Raw genomic sequence first — 6,408 nt, 5'->3', positions numbered from 1 at the left:
AGCGAGAGCTAGGCGCTACCTTCAATAGGGTTGCGTAGGTTACGTTGCCTATGTGATGGATACCCGGGATAAGGGTAAGGCGACCGTGCATGGTGTATCGATCGTATGGGAGTACCCGGACGTGTTCCTAGAGGAGTTGCCTAGGGTACCTCCGAAGAGGCAGGTAGAGTTCAGGATTGACCTAGTCCCTGGTGCGGCTCCGATAGCCAAGGCACCATATTGGTTGGCTCCTCCCGAGATGCAGGAGTTATCTACATAGCTGCAGGAGCAGTTAGACAAGGGATTTATCAGGCCAAGCAGTTCGCCATGGGGAGCCCCGAGCCTGTTTGTGAAGAAAAAGGACGAGTCATATCAGACGTGTATAGATTACGGGAGCTGAATAAGGTAACGGTGGAGAACCGTTATCCCCTCCCAAGGATTGATAACTTATTTGACCAACTTCAGGGTGCATCTTGGTTCTCAAAGATTGATCTGCGATCGGGTTATAACCAGATGCGAGTTAGGGATGACGATGTGTAGAAGACAACCTTTCGGACTCGCTATGGTCATTATGAGTTTGTGGCGATGCCATTTAGGCTCACCAATGCTCCTGTCATGTTCATGGACCTCATAAACCGTGTGTGTAGACCGATGTTTGGATCGGTCTGTGATAGTTTTTATCGATGACATCTTAGTCTATTCCAAGACTCGGTAGCGACATGAGGAGCACCTTAGGAAGGTGATGGAGACATTAAGGAGGGAGAGACTTTTCGCAAAGCTCTCCAAGTGCGAGTTCTGGTTGCGCAAGGTGCAGTGAGAGGTTCCGAGGTCTCTGTCTGAGATTCAGATTTTTTTCTTGGTCTGGCAGGTTAATATTGAAGATTCATCTAGTATTTTCCGAGATTGTTGTTCCATTGACCCGACTGACCAAGAAATTGGTGACATTCTACTGGGGGCTTGAGCAGCAGACAGCCTTTAAGACTCTCAAACAGCGGTTGTGTGAGGCACCGATTCTGACTTTGTGGGAGGGCGTCGACGATTTCATGGTTTACTGTGACACTTCGATCATAGGTATGGGTGCAGTGCTGATACAACAATGTCATTTGATTGTGTATGCTTTGAGGCAGCTGAAGCCTCATGAGGCGAATTACCCGATGCACGATTTAGAGCTGGTGGATGTGGTTTTTGCCCTCAAGATTTAGCGGCACTACCTTTTATGGGGTTCGTTGTACCATTTACACGTACCACAAGAGCCTGAGGTATCTGATGGACCAGTCGATTTTGAAAATGAGACAACGTCTGTGGTTAGATGTAGTAAAGGACTATAATTGTGAGATCCTCTACCACCCGGGGAAGGACAATGTGGTGGCCGATGCGCTCAGTCGTAAGGCGGTTGCAGCACTTATACGAGACATACGTCTGAGGATGATAGTGATTACTCCGTTGTTGGAGCAGATCTGGGAGGCACAGGTCGAGGGTATGAAGGAAGAGCATCGGAAGTGTGAGCGGATCGTAGGCCAGGTGGCCTCATTTAATTACGACAGTCGCGGTTTGTTGACCCTGCATCAGAGGGTCTGGGTTCCTTACTAGGGCAATGTACGCTAGGTTTTGATGGATGAGGCTCACAAGTCGAGATTCTCCATCCATCCTGGAGCAACGAAGATGTATCGGGATCTTCGTCCTGATTATTGGTGGCCCTACATGAAGCGGGACATGGCTTGGTATGTGGAGCCGTTATTGACTTGCGGGAAAGTCAAGGTTGAGCACCAGCGACCTCACGGCAAGATGCAGCCGTTGGATGTTCCTGTGTGGAAATGGGAAAATATCACTATGGATTTATTTCATCACGCAGCTTCCTAGGACCACACATGGAGTAGATTCGATTTGGGTCATCGTGGATCGGTTGAACAAGAGTGCTCATTTCATCCTGATCCAGGAGAGTATATCGGCTACGAAGCTAGTCGAGATCTATGTATGTGAGGTGGTGGCACATGATGGAGTGCCAGTGTCGGTTGTGTCATACTGAGATGTTCGCTTCACTTCCTGGTTTTGGAAGCAGTTTCACGACGAGATGGGTACTCATATTCATTTCAGCACATCCTTTCACCCTTAGACTAATGCATAGAGTGAGAGGACGATCCAGACTCTCGAGGATATGTTGCGCGCATGTGTATTGGATTTCGGCGGTAGTTGGGATACGTATCTTCCATTAGCGGAATTTTTGTATAACAGTTATCAAGCCATAATAGATCGACCTCCATTTGAGATGCTCTACAGGAGGAAGCGTGTGACCCCAATCTGTTGAGGCGAGCTTGGTCAGAGAGTCATGGGGAGTACTGAGGTGGTACTCAAGACCACATAGAAGATCCAACAGGTACGGAGCAGGCTCCAGACTGCTTAGCGTCGGCACAAAAGCTATGCTGACAAGCGTCATTTAGACCTAGAGTTTCAGGTATGGGATATGGTTCTCCTGAAGGTGTCACCTTGGAAAGGTGTCATCCGGTTTAAGAAGAGGCGCAAGCTAGGCCCCAAGTACATCGGTCCTTTTAGAGTTTTGGATTGGGAGGGTCATGTGGCCTATCATTTGGATCTTCCAGTAGAGCTCAGTCATATCGACAACATTTTTCATGTCTCCCAGTTGCGGAAGTGCTTGGTTGATGACTCTGCAGTTGTGCCTTTAGAGGATATCAGGTGGATGATAGCCTGAACTACATTGAGAGGACAGTGGTGATTCTGGATCACAAGGCGAAAACCTTGAGGAACAAGGTTATATAGTTAGTAAAGGTGCAACGGATGCACCGCAAGGGGTCAGAGTGGACTTGGGAGCCCGAGGAGGAAATGAGAGAGCATTACCCAGAGTTATTCGGGACATCAGACTTCAAGAACAAATTCTAAGACAAGTGGGTGGGAATTGTAATGCCTGGTTCCTCGTATGCATTTAATTTATAATTTATTCATGTTTATAGAGCAACTCGACGAGTTGGAAGACCCAAACTTGTCGGGTAGAAATTATCAAAAACGCGTGATTTAAGTAACCTACTCGACGAGTTTAGAGGCCTCAAATCGACGAGTAGACCGACTAGGATGAAACCCTAATTTCCAGGGTTTTGCACCCTATTTAAAGGGCTTAATCTCTTCCCACCAGCCCTTATAAACCTCCCTAAAACCCCAAGATCATATTGTGAGATGCTTGGTGAGAAACTTGAGGTTTTGAGTGCATTTTTGTGTATTCTTGTGCTTGGTGAAGGACTTGGAAAAATTGGAAGGTCGTTGAGCTTGAGGGGAAGCACTAGATCTAGGATCTCGTCCATCTTTGGCAACTTTCTGAGGTAAAAAGTCTCAAACTTGATGCTTAATGGCTTATATCTCTCTTAGTCTTGTTTTATGGGTCTTTTTGACCCCATTGTTGGAAGCATAATAACCTTCATAGTCCTGATGCTACAAACTCCCATTCTCAGTGTTATTTGGGCCTAACATTCATAAAAGGGGTCCTAAATGTGTTCCATGTCCATAGAAGTAGGTTGCTATATCTCAAGATTGGGTCCATTTAAGGCATGCGATACCATCAAGTTGTCGACTTTATAGAAATATGCCATGGAAACAATGTAGATCTATATTTTGGAACCTTAGATCTGAGGAAAGGGTTGAATAGACTAAAATGCAAGGAAATCGGTCAGTTCATAGTGGAACTAGACAAGTTGGTTCGAACATTCCCGATTTTGTTGGAGGAAAACTCGGCGAGTTAGATCATGATTTCATGATTCTGTGATTCATAGGAACTCGATGAGTTGAAGGGTAAACTCGACAAGTTGACTCAACTCGGAGCGGTTGGCTTAACGTTGACTTTGACTTGACTTTGACATTGACTTGACCAGAGTTAACCCTTAAGGGTTATGAGTGTGGAATGGTATCTAAGGGGTTGTTTTGGTTTAGGGAGCGAGTAGAGCTGATTTTGGGCAAAGACATTTCAGCTATCATCCAACAGTGAGGTGAGTTCCCTCCTGTATGAACGGGTCAAAGGCACTAATGTCGGCCTGTATATGTATGTTAGTATGTTTCGGGCTAAGGTCCGATGTCGCACAATGCCCGATGTAGGTTTCTATGTTTCCGATTTTCGATCCGATGTCGGGCGATGCCCAAGGAATGTTTGTATGCTTGATGTCTTCGTGATTCTTGCACGTTTCAATGTTTGTATGTTTCTGGATTACGGTCCGATGTCGGGCAATGCCCAAGGAATGTTTGTATGCTTCCGGATTTCGATACGATGTCGGGTGGGGCCCGAGGAATGTTTATGTGTTTATGTTATGTGATTATTTATGTGTATTTGTTGATATGTTTATATATATGTAACGACCCATTTTTCACATCCAAAAATTTCATTTTTCAATTAATATTTAGTAAAATCATTTGCAAAAAAAACATTGTCCCATCAAACCATTTCATAAACATATACTATGTATGAAAACCAAAACATGTGAACTATCAAAATGTCAGAGTATGAATCCTAGAACAATCCCATGAATGCGGAAAAACAGTGTGTGTATGATGTGTCGCTACCGCGCCAGCTCTTTCCCCTTCGACGAAGAGGTACCTGAAACCAAAACTATAAACTGTAAGCACGAAGCTTAGTGAGTTCCCCCATCGTACCACATACCATACGATCACATAACATACATACTTCCATGCTATTCTGGGGTGCCTGACTACCCAGTGCGGCCATTCTGGGGTGCCGACTACCCGTGCAGCCATTCTGGGGTGCTGACTACCCATCGGTCCTAACAACCGATCCTCGGGGAGTATTTCACCCCCTACTGCTACTATCACATATATCATAACATAAACATACTATCGGACATATCCGGGGTGTCCGAACTACCCTTCGGTCCTAACAACCGAACTTGGGGTTTATTCCCCTCCTACTACCACTATCACATATAACATATCATGCCAGCATATAAACATATCATCACATACTGTCAGACATATCTGGGGGGTCTGACCTACCCTTTGGTCCTAACAATCGAACACTACTACTCTCACATATAACATATATGTTGGGTTTTGGTATAATACAACATCCTATGGTGAACATACAACCCTAAATACCTTGGATCTATGTTTTCATTAATTATACATTCAAATGGTTTCCAAGGCATTAAACCTATAACTAGCATGCATTTGACATAAACCATATAATATACTAGTTAGGGAAACATACCATTTATGTGGCTTGAAGTCTTGATGTATTTGACCTTAAGAGCTTAGCACCAATAGTATGAAATGCCTCAAATGGAATCACAACACACCTAGGACAAAGGTGGCTCTCGAGAGAGAATTCCATGCACCAAAACACCTCCATATTTCTCTAAGAAAAGAAGTGGCTATTTTGGCTATGGAGTAACCTATTTATATGTAGGATTCCAAGGGTCATGGGTATAACCCATAATGCATACCCATGGGTTTTATGATCCATGGTTCATGTGGCCCAACTCTTTATGTATCCATACATAAACTTGGTCCAACATGGATCATAAGCCCAACACATATAAATATAACTAATTATCATAATTAGTACCCATAGATTTAATTAGTCTCTTTTGATCACTAAATTAATTCCAAATTAATTCTTGATCGATACTAATTAAAACATATGATTTCATATTAATATATTATAACTTATAATATATTAATAAACCATAAATAACCTTCTCTCAAAAGTCCATTCTAACAAATTGTCCTGATGATATGCAACCCAAATGGACCATGCTACTCTCGGGTCAAGTACATACCAATAATAGTTATGGGCTTAGACATCTAATCTAACAGTCTCCCACTTGGATAAGTCTAAAACTATTATTGCAAGTACGACTTCATAACCCGACGAGCAATCGTAGCTCCAAAAGCCGTTGTCGAACTCTGAACAAATCAATGACGTGTCCATTAGATAAGGGATCATATATTCCTCCATTCTAGATATCATATGGACCAAGACATGGATTATAATCATTCTCTCTGTCCATTTTTTGTTTCCCGATTTCCGATTTATGAAGACTGACTGATTGAACAAATCAAATCAGTCCTGGTCTGGCCGAGCACTTCCATTTGTCATCATCAAATCATCTAGGGGCCCACAGATATCGCTTTTATCCCGAAGGTAAAATGAATGGATAAACTTAGACTCATATGGCTTGTTCTACTACTTGTTGAATCATACACAAAGGCACGTTTTATAACATCGAGTTACTAATGCGTTTTCGTGCAATCAATGTATAACCAACTCATAGTAACAACTCATATCTCTAGGTTTGAAGAATATAAGATATTATCGTCTCATGACCACTCGTGATAAAATCCATGAAGTGATTCCAATGAGCGCGGGTTGAATCCAATACTCATAACTTATGAGCACTATTGATTGTTGTAACACCA

This window comes from Lactuca serriola, chromosome 8 (genome assembly GCF_051521515.1).
Source record: "Lactuca serriola cultivar US96UC23 chromosome 8, Lser_US96UC23_V15, whole genome shotgun sequence".
Taxonomy (NCBI): domain Eukaryota; kingdom Viridiplantae; phylum Streptophyta; class Magnoliopsida; order Asterales; family Asteraceae; genus Lactuca; species Lactuca serriola.
This window is presented reverse-complemented; position numbering follows the sequence as displayed.